General features: G+C 41.1%; 1 protein-coding gene across 2 annotated transcripts in view; it reads left to right on the forward strand.

The window, feature by feature from the left end:
* Nucleotides 1–123: 123 nt before the first annotated feature.
* CELF1 (CUGBP Elav-like family member 1) overlaps nucleotides 124–21,715 on the forward strand; it is a 54,944-nt gene continuing 33,352 nt past the window's right edge. The window contains exons 1-2 of one of the 2 annotated variants that reach the window (XM_032188132.1): nucleotides 124–173; nucleotides 14,749–14,787. The gene's annotated coding sequence lies outside the window, so the exon portion shown is untranslated. Of the gene's footprint in view, nucleotides 257–14,748; nucleotides 14,788–21,715 lie in introns of both variants that reach the window. The other variant, XM_032188131.1, reaches the window with a different exon arrangement.

Consider the following 21,715-nt stretch of genomic DNA (forward strand, 5'->3'; position numbering starts at 1 on the left):
GGAACGGAGCGGGGGGAGGCTGCGAGAGGCGGGGCTCCGCCGCGTCCCTCCCCGCCTGTCCCCCCCCCCGCCTAGGGCCCGGCGTGGTTGGTCCCGGAAGCGCCGCCATCTTGCGGAGCCGGCCTGAGGCGGCGCAGGGAGCAGCGGGGCGCGGGCGGATCCCCCCGGGGCAGGTGAGGGCGGCGGCCGCCAGGAGGAGCTCGGGCCGGGCACGGCCGGCGGGGAGCCCGCCGACAGCGCGACCCGCCTCGCGCAGGTAACGGCTGCCTTCCTCCACCTCCCCCTCCTCCTCCTCCTCTTCTTCCTCCTCCTCCTCCTCCTCCTCCTCCCGCTGCTCCCCTCAGGCCGCCCGGCACCGGAGGCCTCCTCTTGCCGCAGCGCAGCGGGGCGCTGGCAGCGCCTCAGGCGGCTCCGGGCCTCGGGGGCGCTGCAGGTACGAGCGAGGCCCCCCGGGGGTGGGGAGCGGCCCCTTCCCTGCAGCCCTCCCGGGGCTGGGGGGCGGCTGCGGGTCCTCGCTAGGGGCTGCTGGGGGGGGTGGGGGTGCGGGGTGCTGGGAGGGAGCGGGGAGGAAGAGGAAAAAAGCAGGGAGAGCGGGAGAGAGCGGTCGTAAAGCGGCCGATAAGCGCGTGGAGGGGCGATAAAGGTTAATGACAGCGCCAGGCTTTTATAGGGAGGCTTTTATAATGAGGAGGAAGCAGAGAGGCAGCGTTACAGTAAAGCGTGGAGCCTTCGCTCTCCTGTAAATTCCTGAGGGATCGCGGTCCAGACGCTTTCACCTCCAAGGCACAGACATTCTCCTCCGCCAGAAGTTGTCAGGGAGCATTTTTTTTTCTGATGTTGCAGCTTTCTCGTGTTGTGCCGCTCGAGTGTGGCCATTGGGCGTGTTTCGCTGGGAGCTCGCTGGTTTACGGTGCTCGCCGGGGATTTGCATCCTGAAGCATGCTTTGCTGCTGGTCTGCACGAGCTCGGACTTCCTGAGTGTCCTGATTTATTTATTTATTTAATTGCTTGTGTCTGTCTGTCCCTTCAGGCGTAGGTCTTTGAACTTGCAATCACAATAATTGCTAAATTATCTCCTGCTGCCTTTAGCTCTCGTTTCTATTGGTTTTCTATAGATCGGTTCATCAGATCCAGTAAAACTGTGTGTATTGATTTGGCATTGCTTATCCATAATAAACCTGCCACATTTTTTTTTTTTTCTTCCCCATAGCTCTATTCGTGAGAGCTCTTCATAACGTGAGGTACTGTTCTTCCCAGCGTTGTGTTTGGACCCGAGTCTTTAAGAGGCAGCCTTGTTAGAAATAATACTGCTGTGGCAGATGTTTAAAAATACTTGTTCCTTTACTGTGTTATAGGAAATGTTAAGGGGGGTACAACTTGCATCCTGCAGCTTTGTGTCCAGTTGCATCTCTGCTGATGAAGGGTCCTCCTGGGTAGGAGCACAGTTCTTATATCTGCTCGGGGACATGGGTGTGCATATATGAACCGGCAGAACCCATAAGTAGGGATTTTAAAATATGATGATACGAGGGAATTTTTGTATTTTTTCTGAAGGTGTATGCTGTTCCCTTTCAGTTGGTGCTCACCTTCAAAATAATTGCTGGTATTTATTTAAAGGAAGTGTAGGGCTTCGCTTTTTTGAATGATTGTTCTGCAATTGACGTGTTTTTCTTTCCATGTCTGAGTTTACGAGTAGACTGTTCCTTAACTGTTTCTTGTATCTCTTTCTGCAATATGGCTATTGATTGTTATTTACGATATTTCTTCTTAATCTCATCCATTTGCCTTCTGGGTTCCTCTCACAAATCTCTTCAGAGGGCCTGCTCTAATTAAAGTTTTATTTCAGTGGGTTTCAGGGTACTTACTGAGCCAGATGAGAAGTAACATAAATTCTCCTTTCTGAAATTTCCTGGTTATTAGTCTCCAGCTAGGATCTAAGAACCCCCGATTGTTCTGGCTGTTGAAACAGAGGCTGTTGATCACGGATGTGTCCATGAGGCAGTCCAGTTTGCCAGCCAGTGTGTGAGATTTACCACTGAAACAGCAGTCATAGTCCAACAGGCTCAGATATGTTTCTGCGTTCTTATTAATCAGTCTTGCCACAAATGTCTTAATGCTTTATTACAATCCAGGCATTTTCAATATTGTTCCTTGTCCTTTGGTTTACCATTCCCCAGGACTCTGTTCAGAGTTATTTGTTGCCTTGGTAACTGCCCTCAGGTGAGAAATATCATTTTTATACATTGATCAGTAGTTTGGTGGGCAAAAAACAGCCACAACGGTATAAATCAAAGCAAGATAAAATACTTAAACGTTTATTGGAATGGGAGTTGTAAATAGAGAAGAGTTATCTAGGCCCTCCAATTGTATTTTTCCATGAAGGTTTGCGACACGGTATCTTGAGTTGTTACTCTGTAGTGAGATTTCTTGGAGGCAGGAGAGCCTGTCTTTGTTGGAAGAAGTAACTGCTGGCTTTAATGCACTTCTTTCTGTCATTAGAGATGCCTGTGTCATATGGAAAAATTCAAGATACCACCTTGTCTGCTGTTGCTGTCTCCAACAGATTGTCCTGCCAAAATGCTTTGTGCTTGGGGCATAAATTCATACTTTCAAGCATAGATTTCCCGAAAGTGATTTGAACGTCATCTTGTTTACACCTGATTCAAAGCTAAAATATACATTAGGAGCAGGAAATTTGGCTAAGGTAAGGGAGAAAATGTAACCCGCTTTAAAGCTCCAGAGCAAATTAGGCTTTTCTCTAGGGACAAATAGCTCGCAAGTTTGAAGTGTGATAGGCAGAGCCGGCTTATTAGTTTATGACAGCAATAGTAGGGCACAGTCGTCATCCCAGGTGAAGGAAGTCTTCTTTCTGACATCTTGGGAAGTCTGAAACTTTCAGCCATCTTAGCTCTGTGTGCTGTAAAAGAAAAACCATTGCTGCTGACTGAATTCAGGATGAACAGTGAGCAAAGAGGAGCAAGTACTGAGGACTCCTAGTTGGACAGGCATCTTCACTAGTTTTCAGCTCATAGAAAAGCATTTTGGTTTTGGAGAAGCAGTTTGTGGTATGAGTGTGTGTGTTTGTGTACCGTGAGAAAGCCTTAGCCCAGAACCGGAATCGTGCTCCATGAGTGGTTACAAACTAAGATGATACAAACTGGGCTGATCTAACTGCAGCTGTTAGATTTTTCACATGAAGTTACTTAATATTTAAATATTAATTTGGAATAACTGGTTTAGATATTGCTGAAATTCGGGAAAATGAGCAGACACTTTGGGTTCTTCATCCTTTTTAGCAGCACTCCTCAAAGAGGCCTTAAATGAGCGTGTGAATTAGAGGATGAGTGATTGTTGAGTGTGTCATGCTTGTACATCTAGCAGGCTTTTTTTTTCCAGAAAAACGTTTTGTTATGGTTGCATATAATGTGTTCTCTCAGAACCTAATTCTCCATTCTCAGAAAAACTCAGTTGAATTATGTGGTGGCTTAGGTTGTTTTTACTTGAAATTACTTGGAGTTTTTCACAGCCTTATTTTTCTTGCCTCCGTCAAAATTGGTCTTTCTGGAAGCTTTCCCTTCTATCTGCAGACTATTTCGTACTTTGCTCTTCACAATAATAATGTAAATCTTTGCCGCTGCATTTCGGTATTATGGGTGTCAAAGTAAAACCACAGTTCTTCAAATATCTTCTCTAAAATTCTTTTTTCACTGAATCCATGAATATTTTTTGCTATTTTTGCCTTAAACTACACCATTGAAAAGAAATTGTAGCATATGCATGATATGCAGGGATCCTTCAGAGTCCCTTGGAAAGGGAAGATTTGTGCCTGTTCTCCCAGCGCAGAGGAGCTGTTTTTTATGAAGTCTGTAATTTTAATGAAGCATCTTAGCAGACAACATCCAAGTCCACATACAAAAAGGATAGCATCTTCCTTAATTTAATCTCTATAGAGATTTACAGGATGGACACCAAGTCTCTTAATATCAGCAACGTTTTACAAGGTAAAAGCTTTGATGAATGCTTCTTTTCTCTGAGAAAGCAATGAAATATTGGTCCTTCAGGAACAGAAAAAATATTTTGAATGTCACGTCTAGCTCTTGCAGTTCCTGTAGGCACAACAGTGTAAAATAAATTCTTCTCTCACTTGCAGTCTTAAATTCCCATGTAGAATGCTGTTTCAAAATTGTCTTGCCAAGTCACCTGCGCCTGATCATTATTTACTATCCAAAAATTCCTGTTTAAATGTAAACTTCAAATTTAAAAAAAAAAAAAAAAGCCTTCAGAGCAATAGAGTCTTTGCGTGGTGGTCATAGGAGCTATTGCAAACGGCCATTGGGAATGGGCAATGTGCAGGAGCTCTGGAAAAGGGCTGTATATTTACCTTGCGAAGACACACTTTTTATTGCTCAGTAGTCTGTGATCTCTTGCTGGGTGATTTAGGAAAAGTGCAAATATCCTCGTATTTATGGAGCAAAGCCACCCATATTACATTGTGGGTTGTGTATTCACTACCAGGGTTTGACCACTGTCAGAGGCTGGCTCTGGGTTGTGCTGTGTGTATTTCACAGTACAGAAGTTCCCGTGATGCTGATTCTCTGCTGCAGAATCTGCTTTAGAATTTCTTTGTTCTTTGAAGTATTTTCTGCTTCATTCAGTGCTAAATTCAATAGGAGTTTCATGATCGCTTTGAGGGAGCAGGACTAGGACATGTTCTGGATCCTATTTGTAAGGAAAATATTTCAAGATCTGCTTAGGCAGATGCTAACTCTTGAGTATACCAGTATATTCCTGAGTTTGGAGGGAGCCTAAACCATTATCTCAGTCATGTGAAATATGAAAAATATCCAGCTTGGTGCTTCAAATACAAGAACTTTGCTGCTTATTGCAGGTCACGTTAATGGAACTGGCTGAGTAGTGCACTTCTTGTTCTGAATTAGTTACCACACTGCAGGTGTAGCTGAAAGTTACAACCTCCATGTACACGAGAGAACTTTTCTGGTAACTTCTCTAAGATGGCTCCGCATCACCACATACGATGAGTGATATGCTAAATATAAGAAACAGGCAGCAGCATAAGGCAATAAACCTCTCGTACGAAAAATTATGTATTTGTATATAGATGAAAAATAATGTATTTGTATATAGATGAGACTGATTTTGAGTTTGCAGACTGTCACACCTGTGTACTAAAACATCCAGGGATTCCGCTGCATTTTTTTCTCCAAGTACTTAGGCATTTGAGTTTTCATTTAAGCTGATCTTATGTCTTTCTGTACCAGAACGTGAAAAGGGGCAGGAGGGGACGCTGCCTAGAGGTGGGTTTCTTCTGTTTTTATGTAAGAAGAATGCATAGCAGGAGGCTTGGTTTGTGTATAAGCATTGGCGTGAAGGGCCGCTAGGAAAGCAGACGTGGTATAGCAGGTCTCCAGTGTAGCTTGTATCAACCAGGGGGAAGGTTGTGCTTCTCAGTTCAGGAGAATAATTAAAAAGGGAGAAAGGGCTCAAAAAGATTACATTTACAGTAATTGCAAATTACAGTATTTTGATTTGGGGAGAAAAAAGTAAACCCAAAGAAGCTGGGTGTATATTTGCTTCCAAAAGTGACAAGGAGGACCAGACCGGTTCAGTACTTACTTGAAGCGCTGGTGAGTGTCGGGATTCCCTGGAAGGGAGGTTTTTTGTCCCGTGTCCGAGCTGCTGCCAGGTTCTGTTGGATGGAGAGTGTTGGGAATTTCTGTGTTACTGAGGTGGACTCGAGCAAAGTGGGTTTGGGCCAGTTTCCAAACAGTAACTCCTTCCTGAAGTTTGTACACTTCAATTTTTTTTTCCTCCTCTGCACGGTGTGACAGCGAGCGAGTGTGCGTGCGTGTGAAGGAACTTGTTGTAGCGATGGTCTCTTTCAGAGACCATGTATGGGTAAAGCACTTGGGCTAGTTCAGCTCCCTGCTCCTCCCTCCCTCCCTCTCGGAGAGCCGAGCAGAATCTATTCTGCTGAAACGCTCGTTCCACTTTCTGCTTTCTATATTTGTACAGCAGCAGCACGCTAGCTAGCAAGGCGCTGGGGCTGGCCTGGTGTGCGTTCGGCATTTGCCGAGCAGAATTGAGAGAGCCAGGGCTTACAGTCTCTGTCGTTCCGTCCGTCCGTCTGTCTGTCTGTCTCTGCGTCTCTGGGGAGGACTGGCGTTCGAGTGAAAGGTGATCTGTTCGTGGATGTTTTGTTGTTTTTTTTTTTTATGTAAAATGCAGTTTGACCCAGCTGGGAGCCTAGGGACTGGGAGTGGAGGGGGGGAAGGCAGTTGTCTTGCAGGGAGGGTATGTAGTGGGTGGCAGTGGCATCAGCAGCGTAGTTTTTAACTCCAAAAGAGCTGCTGTCTTCTGGGATCAGGGCTTTCCTATCCCTACCTGCCTTGGGGAATGATTAGCCAGGGGCTGTATCTGGCCATAAAAGGTCTGTTGTCACTGTCAGCCATGAAGATTAATGGAAATTAGATCCTGTCCTGGAAGAACTTAACGCTGCCATTGCCTGTTGCGAGGGGGATTGATGAGCTAGACGCTGGCCAGCACAGTTTGAAGAGTTAGTGCTGGGAGATGGAGTTGTAGGAAATACCTTTTTAGGAAGAGCTGGGAACTTGTAGCTGGGACTTCCCTGGCTGTACATTTGCATAAACCTCGTATTAAGGCCCTGCATGTGCTGGGCTGGCTGTTCAGTTACTTTTCGTCAGCAGTAGGTCAGGTGAACAAATAGCACAGCAAGTCTGGCTGCTGGCAGTGCAGCACATGTTGATACGACGTTCTGTGAGTAGTGGAAGGGCGCTCAAAATAGTGGCAGCAACTGGATGCACCGTTAATGCCAGCGAGAAATTGAGAGGGGAAAAAAGGAAAATAGGATCCAAGTATTTTTTCAGTGATTTAAGGGATACTGCCCTTTACAAATTCTGCTGCCTTTTGGTTATCTATGCAAGCAGAAATCAGGCCTTTTGTTCCTGAAATTTGAGCAAAAGTGTTTCAATTGTGCAATAGAAGTAGCATCTTGTCAAAAATCTTTCTTGAGGACAATGCTCCAGAAACTTGGTCTGAATTATTTTCCTTTCCTGCCACTGCAGTGTCTCTAGCGTATTTCCTGCCGAGAAAGCTGTGTGTACCTCAAACTTGGAAGGAGCAAATTAAGGAGGTGAACTGGGGAATCCCACTGTGCCTGCAGGCAGGGAGCTGTGATTGATGTGTGACAGAGGCTCCTCTCAATCTTGGACTGCTTGAACTCAAGCAACTTTGTTGTGTGTCTGTTTTCAGATCCTTCTTTGTGTAACGGGGATACGGTGTGGTAATTTTTCCATCTTCATCTGGGAAAGCTGTGAAATTCATTGTGAACACGCAACTTCCAGGCGGCTAAGCTTTCTTTCTTAAGTGTCCTTGCGCGTTTCCGAATTCTCACATCCTCTTAAAGCCCTCTGCCTTTCTTCCTACTTCTCTGCTTCCTGACTCCCCGACTGACATCCTTTCATTTATACTAGCCAGAACAAAGTGGCAAAAACAATGTCAACTGTTTCGAAGTTTACAGTAGCAATTAAAAGCGAATTTTAGCATTGTTTGACGCTGGTGATCAGGATTGTAAAATTGTATTCAACTTTTAAACATTCTCCCGTAGCATACTTCATTTTTTTTTTGCCCATTGTAGCAGGCATACAATTAGGCAGTTTCAAAGGCCACTTAGAAGTACATGTACGCTATTTCATATTAAAAAAAAATGTTTTTTGTCCATTCTATGAAAGATGCTATGATAAATGGCTAGAACACTGAAGAAATGCATGTTCACCAAATGCTTTGAGTAGGTGCAAGATAGAGCCAGGCTGTAGAATGGCACTAGGGGATTTAAATCTTCCATTTTGTAAAAATCTTCTTAACAGCACTTAAGAGTGACATTGTTCAGAGCCAAACTAAGCTGTCAGTGTGTTTTATGGGAGGTGGATGCTTTGAGTTGTGTAGTAAACTTGTCATGTACCTATTGTCTGCTAGTGCAAAAAGGGTGACTTCGTACTTCGCCTATTTCCAGAAGCTCCAGTGATTCATGTAGCAAAATGTAATGCTTTAGATGTGTAAGGACAGGAAATCCTATTTGGTGTATATACTTTGAGTTTAAGGGATAATACTTGTTAATCCATTCTGTTAATCCATTCTGGATTAACTGCATTATTATCTCGTACATAGAAACAGTTTCATCAAGGTTGGAGACAACTTTTATCTGGCATCCTTTGAAGGGCCTGAAAATCCACAGGAAGAGTCATTTTCTGTATTTTCTTATTACTTTTATTCTTTACTAAAATCTTTTTTTCTTAGAGCATCATAATCATGCAGTTGATGAATGACGTCATGTTAAGGGTGAATGGTTGGAAAGATTATGGAAATTTGGAATTAAGTCCAGCGTTCATTTGAAGTTAGCTAAATTTATAAAGGAATGTCTTTAATGGAAGAAGACCATGGATTAAAAAATTGGGACAGTAAAAGTAGTTGTATGGAAGTGTGCACACACTTATAAACCTTAGTGTTTTCCTAATAGAAATATTGGGGCCCTCATTGATTGGGGCCTTTAAAACTAAAAGGGATACATGAGTAGAGAATTAAGAGAAGTGCAGCACCTAAATCAGATGATGTAGTTCCATGAGTAATTTGAGCATATGCTGGTATTGCTCTGAAAAAAGCTTGTTCTGTCTTTCATGCGTTTTCCCTTTCCTTTGTGCCGCCAAGAGCATTTGTGAGGTTGTGCAGTGAATTGAATCCTGGAAGAAGTCTGGGTTAAAACTATTATTTTCCTGTTGTTGGTAGGAGAGATCAAACCTGGATCGCTTCCTTCCTCAGGTCCGTTACACAGAGGTGGCAATGGACGGCTGGGGAGGAAAGAGTTGTGCTCTATTCTTCTGGCAAGAGCAGTGAATTAAAATGGATCTGCAGGAGGATTATTTTAGCCTATTCTTGTGCATTTTCTCCCCATTTCTTTGTCTTTTCAAAGAGCTTATATCCAGTCTTCTCTAGAAACACAGCCTCCCCAAATTAGTTAAGAGTTGTGTTACCTGCAGTGACAAATATCATTTGGTCCTAGGCAGGAAGGTACTAGATGTTGTCACGTTGTCATAACTTATTTCACTATTTATGTGGTATCTGATGCATGCTATATTTGGTGCTGCTGTGCTGAGAAGCCTGCTAGTCTTTTTTGGGAAGAAATCGGTGAACATTCATAACAGGAGGATAAAGAAAAGATAGTGTGCTATGTTGATTGTTAAATGTGAATTTTTGATTCTGGAAGTATGAAGAACCTCCAGAATCTAGATGCAAGGTACAGAAACACAAAGAGAGAATGTGACAAGATATGTAAGAGGATTTTGTCTGCTTTGTGTCCTTAAGTAGCCAAAACTGTATTTATAGCACTTATTTTGTCATAAAGCTTCTGGAGTCTCCTCCTGCTAGCAGTGGAAAGCAGCTGATGTCATACTGTGCCTTCCAGGAAAAGGGAATGGAAAGAATTGATGGAGAAACGAGTGCAGAACGTCTGAAAATATGTGCTTGAAACTATGAGCAAGTTTTGAGCCTCCAGTTCTTGGCACAGCATGTGGATGGTTTTGATCCTTCCCACCCTCTTCTTCCCTCTCACCTCTCCTCAAAAGCCTGATTGGGTGACGGCTCCAGCCTCTGCAGCGGGGAACATTTATGGGGCCTTAGGTAGAGCACAAGAAGCGAGTGAAGCTGCCTTGGCACAGATGTCCCAGTGCATTAAACAAAAAATTAGCAGCCTGGATGGATGGGGGGTTTCAGGGTCTCCAAATGAGCCTTGAGGGTGGAGTAGAAGGCGACTGAAATTGGTTGGAAAAAGTCTCTGAATGTTCTGTAGATGTTCATGGCAAAGCATGACAATTAAGCTTCTTCAGGCAGAGAAAAGTTTATCTTAAGCATGGTGCTGTATTTGTGAATGGTGCTCGGAAAAAAAAATGTTTCAGAGTGCTGCATGTTGTTATTTATTGATGTGTTTTCAGTGTGTTTTAGACTGAATTATTGCAGAGAAAAATGTGTTTCTAAAATACATGCAGTGGTTTTCATGATAAAGATCATGAATAAAGTATAAAGATGTTGAAGAGGTTGGTAAATATTGCCAAAAAAAAAAAGAAAAGAAACTGTTACACAAGTGAGGACAAAAGAGAAACCTTTAGAAAGCTTGAGCTGAAGCTTGGGAAGAACTCCTTTGCAATGAAATAGATCTTACTGCACTTGGGTTTTTGAACAAAAGTCAGGACATTCCTAAGTTAATGTTCCCACGGCAACGTTGTGTTTGCCTCTGATGAAGAAATAGTATGAAATATTTTTGAGAGTTTCAGTTCTATACACTCAATGCTAAATCTCTCGAAGTGTTAATAAAAATTACCTGTTTTTGAAAGTTATTTGAATCAATATTAATTTTTTAAAATAGAACATTGACGCCAGTTCTTTGTGGATGTAAATGAGAATAATTTGGGTGTTATATCCATGTGCTTCTGCAAAGGACTTGGTGATGTGCTCGTTACCAAAAAAAAAAAAAAAAAGTAAATAAATCACTGAGCTTATTTTTCCTCTTTAGTTTGCAGGCATGGCAATGGCAGGTTATGCATGGTAGAGTTCTTAGCAAGTATTTGTCTAGTATAAACCAAGTAAGGGACACACAAGCTTAAGGTAAATGAGTCTTTCTTAGTTGGGCTGCTTTGAAACAAAACACGAGTGTTTATCCTTCAACTTTTTGCACATGTGGAATTTCAGGCCTACTTAATTTCTTACTCAGATTCTGAATTTTAGAAACTGGGACGCCTCAAAATTGTTTTCTGTCTGAAGCTGACAGTAGATGCTGGGAATGGTCATGTGCACTCTGTCCTCTTTTACCCACTGGGTGCATCAGTACAGCATGGTGATGGCATTAGTTTCAGGATCTTTGTGAGGAGACTTAACCGCAGATCTTTTCCCTCTGTGTTTGAGTCTATTCTTTCTTGGATCACATGGAAACAAAGTACATACCTAGCTGTCCTTCTAACAGGCTTATTTCAACAAGGAGCTATGCAAGCTGTGTTTATAAACATTACACTTAGGAAAGTGAAAGTGTTAGTGTTTGAATCTTCTGGCTGAAATGGATGAGGTTGTTAAAGTTTAGTGCTGTTGCTTCTAGAAGTAGGCACCGTGTTTAAGCTGAGAATTTTGCTTCTGCTCAGTACACCTCAAACTTCTACCCCTAATAAGACATTAAACTGTGCTACAGCTGGCAGGCCTTCCTGGGGCACGTTCAGTATCCATCAAGCAATCAGGAGATTTCCCGTCTCCTTTTTTGTTCTGATCTGCGCTGATCCCAGATGTGTACCTCTTTTATTCTGTGTTCTGTTCTTCCTATTGCATCTGTTAATCGAACAAATGTAAATTCTGACAGTTGACGGAGCTGTCGTGAGTAATTCAACTGGTCTAATTACTAGCTGTACAGATTGTCTGGTAACCTGGGTGCAGCTTAGTATTTTTGCCTGCGATGCTGAAGGAAATATTTGACAGCACTGGCTGCAGAAATAAAGTGAGCAGGCACAGTGACTGGGAGCTGGCATCGAGCACGGTGCTGAGAGGTTTGGGCAGTGTCAAGATTGCAGTGGAAGACGGGAAATTCTCAGATTAGAAAGTGTGTCTGCCTCTTGGGTGAATTTTTGGCACTGTAGGAGCCTCCAGGTCTGTCAGGTTTCTTCTTTCTATCTCTGTTGTCTTTCTGTCTCCTAAGCAATGCTTGCTAGAAAGTGGCGTACCCCCTGTGGGTTGGGACCCGAGCTGTGCAGTAAGTGAAACTTCACCTGCTTTGTGTAGGCCTTCCTCTTCACAGCCTCTACGCTCGTGTTTCCAAGTGTTTTATATTGGTACTTAAAAGTGTATAAAACCACTGTGATGCCAGATGTAACATTGATTTATGTGAGAGATGGTTGGCATCAGGATGTATCTGAGATGGAGCTGTGTGGTCTGTTTTACCTGTTAGACTCTTTAATTGTAAATGGTAGTCTTGACATCCCACAAACATTAAATTCCTGGAAGGTGTAATCAGAAATCAGAACTAACTGGTCTAGACAAGTGCTGACTGTGACAGTATTATCATCGATCGGAATCCATTAATTGATCCGGTAATCGCTTACAGATGGTCCTGAGTGCTAGGGAGACTGAAGTTTCCCCACTAAGTAGCAGAGTGGTATTGCTAGGTTTATTGGGCTCATCTCCATCATCTAGTACTTAGTGGCCAGAGCCATATATTCTCATTACCAGCTGCAGTTCTGTTTGAGTTGTATGGCATAGCAGAAGTTACAGCTGTTTGTTTATCACCAGGAGTAGTTTGTCACTCCAGGCTCTGGCAGGGCTGGGCATTAAACCTTCCTTTTTTTGACACGGACTTGTCGCGTGGCGTCATCGCTCCTCCCAGCTGTGCGTAGCAGGGGTTGGAAGCAGCATCTGGTGCAGGACATCAGTCAAGGAGGGTAACTGCTGGGAAAAGCATTGCCAAAGCCGTGATGTCCTGATTTACACCTATGAATTGTTTTGCTGTCCGCACAAGAACCTACGCTCAAGCAGCTACAAAAATGGTTAACTCAGCCTCTAATGCTCGGCTGGGGTCAGTCTGCAGTTTGCACTTAAAGCCTAATGCTGTGTCAGTTAATTACCAAAATTGCTCTGTTCCACACCTTGCTAGGTACGTGTCAGCTGTACGTGCCTTCATCTGAAGTATCCAAGTTCTGACTTCTTTTGAGAAGAAATAGGGTTGCCAGATTCTTTGGCCCTTGGGCTAGGTCTGTCTGTGTAAACTTGAATAAAGTATTCAGTGGGTTTATGTTCTGCATGCAATTACCAGCCACACTGAAACAATTTTGGTTTGAGAAACACTTATGATTTAAGAGTGTTCTCCTAGACAGGTGGTCATCAGGTTTGCTACTTGTTTTTATAAAGTTTTTATTGCGCTGGATTTTCTTTGATTCAATCAGATGCCTTCTATTTTCCAAAGGTATCAAGAGTTATGGGTTCCTCTGGCTATGTTAGCTGCACTTCATCTCCTTTGAAGTTTTTAAATTAGTTCTCTAATGTTACATAGTTATATGTGCTAAGGGAAGGTTTTCTTTCCAACATTTAAAAAGTTGTTTACTGTTGTATTCGTAGGCATTTACATGATTGGTGAGCTGTGTAGTTCAGGTTTTACTGAAAGTTCATTATCACAGCAATACAACTCAGCATTTACGACAACTCCATAGGCCTTAAATACCTTGCAAAGTCTGAGATTGAAAGGAGGAAAAAATAAAATTTGTATTACATGTTTTGAAGCTAGGGTCATTAGCAGGACTGTGAGATCATGTTTTGACCATAAATAAATATGCTTTAATTAAACTTAAAAAAAGCAGTGGAACGTGGATGAGGTGAAAGGAGGTGTACTCAGGTAAAATATTTGCTAGTAGGAGGTAGTGCTATTTTGAAATGTTATGAATGTTTCTTCTGAATTCATTATTCTGAATATTATTCTGAAACCAAACAAAAATGTAAAGTATAAAAATGTAAACTGACCAGTAGTTAGTTTTCAGTCATATTCTAGAAAAGATAAATGAACTCATCACTTTGAAAATGCACATTTCAGATGACTAAATTAAATTTATCAGAATTCCTGGATTGGTTTTTATTTTTCTTAACTAGTGTTATAAGAAAACTCATTTTTTGTTGTGTTCAGGCTTATGAGTTCATTTATCGGGTATAATACTTAATTAAAACAATTGAATTAATTAGGAATGATTTTTAAAATGACTCTAAAATAAGGATATAAAATCTCAAGAGATCTCCCTCTGGAAAAGAAGGCATGAGTACATGTGACAAATATCCAGGTATATTAAAAGATAAGTTAGAAGAGGATAAGGATCACTTACGCACACTTCTGAAAGAATATAGAACAAAGGTTATGGAGAGGCCTGCAAAGCAGGGAAAATGTGGGCACTCACATAGCCTTGTAAAACTCTTCGCATTGCAGATGAATACTGGTTTTGGTTGTTTGCCTATAGATATGTAAGCAGACGTGGATTTTTTGTTAAATGTTGCTAGACAGCCATAAATGTAGTTCTGCAAAATAGGGTACAACCTAGGAGGAAGCAGAGAAGAAATTCTTAATAAATAAATACTTCCAAAATTTGTGTTTCGATATATGTTGGCTTGTGTTATGGGTCGATAGTTGAGTAGCATCCCTGACTTACGAGATGTGAGTGCAAAGAGTCTGTATAGTTCCTGTTTGATTTGCTTGAGAAATAACACTTGTTACTTGTGGTGTTCTTTGTGTTACCTAACTCAGAGCTTTTTTTCATACGCTCCCATCTCTACTGTCTTACACTAGAGTTCACATCTGCAGGGTCATTGTCATCTGTTAGTGCTGCTGCTCTCAAACTGTAATGTAGGTTAGGACTGTGCGTGCTGCTGGTGGTAACACTGCTTCTGTCTTGAGATGAAAAGCCATACAGGTAGGAGAAATCCACAGAATAGTAATAGGAAACAAGACATCTGCTGCCCCTTTCTTTTGTACCCTTCTATTTATTTATTTGAAGTCTAAATATGATTGTTACCACCATATGATAACTTGTTACTAGAAATGGGCTTTCATGTTTCTCAGCTGTTTGCAAGATGCAGTTCATGTTGTAATGATTGTTGTTATGATTCTAACTTGAGAGTACTCAATGTTTCTTGTTTCTTTTCTTTTAGAGTGAAGACTGGAAGTGTTAGAGAGGTGCGTAGCTGCAGGTATGAACCAACTACAGTTTCTGTCCATCAGTTGCTTATTGGAGCTTCCTTTCAAAGGTTTAGACAAGTTGTCTTTACTTTCAGAGATATGTGGCCACTGTAGTGAGCTCAGCCTTAAGCTCTTTGTAATTTCCTGCCCTTGTGCTGCTAAAGGGAGTTGGAAGTGGTAACAACTTAGGACTGCAAGTACCAAATAACTATGCTTCTTTAGCTCCATGTGTAATTTAATAATGTTATAAGTACAGGTAACTACAAAGTAGAAATGTGTACCTTCATAGTTATTTCTTGGCCAGAATATATCTCAAGTTCTCTATACTATATATAACTAAAGGTTTTGGTTGGAAGAACTCCATGTGGACTGAGACAAATTTCATTATGTTCAGCATAACAGGAACGTGGTTGAGTGTGAAAATGTTTGGAGCCAAATGTGAGGATCTTCTGGTGCAATCCTGTTAATGTCTGAAGTCCAGCAAGGGTGTAATTTCATGAGCCAATTCCCCCTTCCTGCTTTACTCAATTCCCAGTGCTGATTATTTGATGGTGCCTGGTTCTCATGATAGTTTGACTGCATGGTCAACAGCCAGCTTGCTAACCCAATTAAAATCTCTCTCACATTTATTGACACTCCTTTGACCACACAATAAAAAAAAAGACCAGTGTCTGTAACTGTGCAGCTTTAGGACAATCAACTCGTGACTGCTATGTTAAGTAACACTATCATGCTCAAATTGGGGTGATTGTTGCTATTCTGAGAATTACCTCTGCTATGGCAGAAATGTTTCAGATGTGCTTTAGTGTACAAACAGAAAAGAGGCTCTTTAATAAGGAATTAATATACTAGCCATGTCACTTTCCAACTCTCACACAGAATGTTGCTGATAGCTTTACCAAGGTCCTTAAGAGATGAAAAATGAATGCTTATTTCTGTTACAATGACAGTAGATCCTTTCCCTACCATGCTCTTAAATCTAAAGTTTCTACAAGAAGGGGAGACAATGGCATTGATTGATGTACCTGTAGATATTAGGCGGTTAGTGACTGCAAAAAGCAAGAGTGGATAGGAAGGATGTGTTCCTTCTGTGCTATGTCCTTATCGAAGAACTCTGAAGTGTGGGTGGAGAGCAATGTCCCCTTACCGGCTTTGGTATGTTGACTTGCTCTTCCTGTCAAGACAGAAAAAAGAGCCAGGGATATCTGTGGAAAAAATGGCCAGGGGCAGACACTTGCTGAAGAAAGCAGAACAAAATAAGATGTGTGGTCAGTGGAAAACAATGCATAATTTGATAGCTCATACAAGATGCCAGTCCTGCTGGCTAGTCTGGCTATTCCTTTAGGTGTAGTGATGCAGACAGAGTGTATTGGACTGACAAAACCTCCAGTAAGGAGCCTCTGGGCCCTGCTTGTGTTCTAGGCAAAGGATTCAGAGGAAATACTTGTCCCATGTAGATCCAATTTGGTAAGGTCTTAAGGAAATCAGTTTTCGAAGCCTTTACTAGGGTTCAAAGTATGCTCAGGGTGGGAGGAGAAGCCGTAACAACAGACTTGCATGGAAAATAAAACTAGCTGGGGAGGAGTGCTTGTGCAGTCTATGATTGCTCCCCATCCAGAGCAGGATTAGAGAGATGAACCTCAGTAGGTTTAAAAATAGATATATTTTTAGAGTTTAATGTATCAAATATATGAAAAAAAGAGGCTATAATCATGTGTTGATTTCCTCTGAATAAGGATGGATGCATACTTGAAAAAAAAAATGTATTTTGTATTTCTTCAAACTGTGGGGACACAATGGTTTAAGAAACAGGTGCCAGAAGGAAAGGCACCTCTTTGTCCATAAGTTAGAATGCACTCAGTGGGGATTGAATTTTGATATTGCCTTGAGGAGAGATTTGTTTTCTATCCATGACCATTTGCTGTGATTTTCATAAATACACTGGTAAGGTTTTAGTCATGCCTATATTAGAAAGAAAACATAATTTATTTTTACAATGCATTATATCCAGCCTCTCTGTAGGTTATTCATTAGGGTAGAAATAGCTGAAGTTGGTATCCAAGAATACTTCATTTTTGAGTGATCTTTAGAAAACTGGCTTTTGTTTGGAAGTACCAGTTTGAGGGCATTGGTCTCCAGGCATTGTGGGTGTTGCACAACAAAACTCCTTTCCTAAGTGGCCAGCCCACTGTGGTTTACCCTTCCTGCTCCTTTGCTGCCTTATTAGGTCCATACAGAAAGTAGAAAAGAGAATGTTGGCATTTGTGTTTTTTTGGTTTTTTTGTTTTTCCTGAAGCATTTCTGTCTTTTCTGACAGTCTAATCTGTGATTAGACTGAGTTTTACAGACTTGTGAAATTTTGCCAATTACAAAACACAGTTCCAGAATCTGATGGTTTGGATTATATAAATAACAAAATCTTCAAATTATTTAAATATCAAATTACTCAATTTTGATTGCTGAAACTAAGCCACCAATTGGAACACCTCAGTTTGCAGTAAGATACATAATTTCTCATCCTTATGAGGGAAAAATCTTGAATTCATCTGTCTTAATGTGAATGTAGAAAGGTGTCCAAATGAAAGAGGATCAACATCCTCTTCTCTTTAACATCTAAGGTTATATAAATCCATATTAATTATATTAATATATTAATCCAAATTATATATACTCATTGCTTATTATACATACCAGTATAAAATGCCTCTTAGGATGAATTGAATAAACAAACTGCCTAGAGATTGAATCAGGGTAAAACTGTTGGAATTCTGATTAGAGTCTGGTTCAGAGAATTAAACTGAGGACGAGTCAGCTTTGATTTGAGGTGAGGAATCGGCTGTCCTTTTAAAAAGCACTTGCCTTTGTTCCACACTTTTATGGTAGCTGCTGTCTCCAAGCAGACAAGTTTTTGAAATGGAGAGTTTACTCTGAGACTTGGGATTGGTCCTGGTATTCGGAAACTCTTATGCTACACTTTGCCAAAGCAAACTAAACAGTTACTCTTCTTGTCAAATACTGCTGTTTTAAGAGGGCCTTGTGAGCACTGCTGGTTTCAGGAGTGAGGAACTCCTACCTTCTGTTATACTTGTCAAATCTACGTGCACTATGCTTATATTCTTCCAGGCAAACAAATTTGCCTTAACAGTGTTCAAATGCCCTGTGAATAGAAGAGAGAATGGTCGTACGTCCTGCTGCTCTGGCCCTCCTTTAGGATGCTGCTTTTGTTTTCCTGAAGGTAAAATAATTAATTGTTTGGCACCCCTGTGCCAAAAACCAGGGGAAGTCATACCTTGCCATGGGGCTAGCCAGTGCTCTAAGTAGAAATGATTATTGCAATGATTGCTATTTTAACTGCTTGTCACACTCTGCTGGAGCTGTCTGAGCTGCCTGTGAACTTTTCAGGTAATGTGCAAACCAAAGTTTTCATCTGGATAAAATAAAACGGGAGAGAAATATATATTTATATTTTTAACTGTAGTGTAATGTCAACTGTTCTTGTTTTGTAGCTGGTGCTATTAGAAGAAACAATTTAAGATTAAAGGACTTGTCAAAACAGCTTGCATGGCTGTTCTGATTGCTGCAAAGGACAATGAAACTTGAGACTTGTTGCTTTGTTTAGTCTGAAAGGTCTCTTGAAATTTAAAAAGGAAGGGGGGGAAAAGCCTCTATCATACTTGTAGAAGTTTTTTAAACAGAACTGGCTGCTATTCTAGAAACAGTCAGGAAGGAGAGGCCTGTAAATTATTCAATAATATGAAGTTTGTTCCTTTCAGTTAAGATTATTTGTTATGTTCCTGGAGTAAAACAAACAAAAAACCTCACTCTCTCACCAGTTCTTGCTTCCTCTAAATTCTTTACACAAACATTTGATGTACTACTTGCAATAAACCTTGGCTAAAAGTATTTCTCGTGTGGGGTGATAGAACAGTCTTCAGATGTGGTATTGTCCTGGCGCTGTACATTCGGTTCTGCAGTCTCCCCTGGGTCCCATATGCAACTACATGGCAATGCTCTGTGTAAACGTAGCTGGTTGGCTTGCTCCTCGTAGCTCTGCGGTGTGTTTGGCTTGGAGAGAAGCAGACTGGTCAGAGCTTTCCAGGACCCAGTGGATTTCAAACTCCTTAGCAAAAGAATAATTTCTGGCTGTGTTTTAGTGGCAGGAAACTAACATAAAATGTGTAGTTGATTCTTTTTAAAGAATTCTGCGAACATTGCAGAGGTGACAAAATGTTTGTTTTTGGTGCATCTTCTTGACTGAGTCTAGAGCTGCAGATTCACGTTGTATAGGGAAAGACAGCAAAACTACAGGGCTCTTTGAAACCAGATTTCTAGGTCATACTTGTGTTTAGGTCTCCTTCAACTTCTTACACGTATAAAATACTTCAACAGAATTGCTTGCAGGGTTGTTTCTTAGACAAAAGGCTGAAATATGTGAAGGTGAACTCCTGGCTGTTATCGCAGACAGAAAGAGGGGAAAGGTTCCTCTGCTTTCAGCGCGTGGTAGCTTGCAGACATTAGTATTCAAATTCTTTTCTATGGAAGACTGGGCGCTGAAGTACAGGTGTTGTATACCATCCGCACTTCCAATTTGAGCAAGTCAGAATTCAGTTAATAAACATAAGAAAAAAAATTAAAAAAGGACAGAACACTTCAGGCAGCAGCAATGTTTTGTTCTGTTTCCATTTCCTTTTAGTAGTTCTGTAATTTCACAGGGCAGAGATGCATGTCCTTGCTTCTTGTATTCTTATTTCCTGCCTTGTCTCCTGCTCTGTGTTATATTGCAGCCTTTATTTCCTCTTACTATTGTTGTGGCCAAGCTACTCTTCCTAATTTCTCAAGGTTTTTTTCTATGTTGCCAGCGTGTCCACAAGTCTTTCAGATCTCTTAGGTATTTCTCTGTAGCTTGTCTCTTCCAAAACACGTAAGCATTGTTATGTTCTAGCACTGTAATGATAAAAACTCAAAATGCTTCCCAAACTCTCTGCTGGAATTTTGGCTGGTGTTTAAAAATAAATAAATAAATAAAAATTACTGAAGTCGTCTTTTGCATGTCTTTCAATAGAGATTAAACGGTACCTGAAATTTTACAGTTATTGACAAAAAAAAATTGAAAAAACAAGGCTTAAAAGATTATATCCTTTATAGTTTTTTAATGGCTATATGGCTTTGTAAACAACAAGTTGGCAATGAGACTAGGAAACCTACAAGCATCTGCTTCAAAAGCAGTTGCCCTGGGATTCATACATCAATGCTGCTTCTTCATATCAATTATTAATTGTGAAGTGTCTTGCAAACAGGGATAAACACACAGTGATTACCTTGTCTTTGGTTTGACAAAATTAATTATTCTGGGGAGCCTGCATTAAGGCTTGCCATTATCTGTTCTACAAGTACAGCTGCTCTACTAGGTTGTCATGTGTTAATTGCTCCAAATTCATGATTTAGCCTTTTGGCAATTTGTTCATCTGCATATATGCCTCGTGTCTTTCATAGAATTCCTCTTCAGCCAGGTCTTTGTCTACTTTGCATCACAGTAAGTTTTACTGTGTTTTTTTTTTTTTTGTGGTGTTTTTTTTTTTTATGTTTTTTTATCCACTACTACTGCTACCACCGAGAAACAGCTGATAAAGCTGATTTTTGTCTCCTTCTATATTCCTTCTGTCTGAAGAAAAATGAGGAAATATGCCAGATAAAATTAGGAAACAAAACTTATCTGGAAGAGACTGTTACATTTTTACAAAAATTAACAGCTATGTTTATCTTTGGGGAGCAGGTGTTAGAAGGAAGCAGTGAAGCAACAAAGAAAAGATGGACTTCATCAGTAAATATTTTAATGTGAAGTTTTTCCTAACAGATTTTTTTTTATTGATGTCACTGTATTGTTTTAGTAGAATATTAACCTGATGGTGCATAGGTACTCTCCTTGAAAACAGGGTGGGCAGGTACTGGCTGCCGTTGGAAAAATGCCAGTATATACTGTGTATGTCACTGTACGTGGAGCTACTGTGATAGTTAAAATCCTTTGGAGTTTGCCTTTAAAAAAAAAAAAAAAAAAAAGAGAGGGGGTAAGGATTCTGAAAATAATAGCTGTGATTTGTCTTTTTTTATTTATTTTTGAGCAACCTCAAACCAGAGAGCTTTGGAGGCTCTGTTTGTTTATTCTTCATTGCTCTAAGATAAGAAATTCCATGATTGGAGGTAGGTGCTAGACAAGCCCAAGGCGTTGTCAGGAGGCAGTTTCCTGTCCAGTTCACTTGTTTCTTCATTTTTGTAGTGCCTCTGCAAGGATTTGTAGTGTCATCACTGAAGTAGCAGACACAGCTGCGGCAGGTCAAGCACTGGGTTAGCAGCCTCATGCTGCTGTGTTAGCTGATGGCTGTGTCCTAAGAAAGTAAGAGGGTAGTGTTGTGCAGCTGTTCTGCCCTAGAGAAGCAGGGCATTGTCTGCAGAGCTGTGGGCCACTCACACTGCTGAAGTCTGATACCCACAACCCCACTAGTATATTCACAGCATGCTCATGTTTCCCCATTCAGGCAAGCAGATGAAGACAATGAAGGGAAAATTGCAGAAGTTTGGGAGCCACAGTCGTGCAGACTTTGAACTTCATTTATCTGCAATAAGAAGGAATTAAGGCTGATAATTCAGCTGTTTCTGAGTTCCTGTTACTAGCAGTTATTCCCAGAGCTGTACGTTGTTGCAGGTTTTTTTTGGCTTCTCGGATTTGAACAAATGGTGTAACCTGCTTCCTGGTAGATAAGTGCTCATGTTGCAGAGCTGTCATCTCCCATTTGGTGTAGTCCTCCTCAGGAGTAAGCCAGGTATTGAATATACCACAGATTGAGTTTATTTGGCAGTTACATGCTAACATACTGAAAGCAATTGCAAGGCATTGTAAAAGAAAGGGAAATGCATATATGTTGATCACGGTCTGTGCTGTAG

This window comes from Aythya fuligula, chromosome 5 (genome assembly GCF_009819795.1).
Source record: "Aythya fuligula isolate bAytFul2 chromosome 5, bAytFul2.pri, whole genome shotgun sequence".
Classification (NCBI taxonomy): domain Eukaryota; kingdom Metazoa; phylum Chordata; class Aves; order Anseriformes; family Anatidae; genus Aythya; species Aythya fuligula.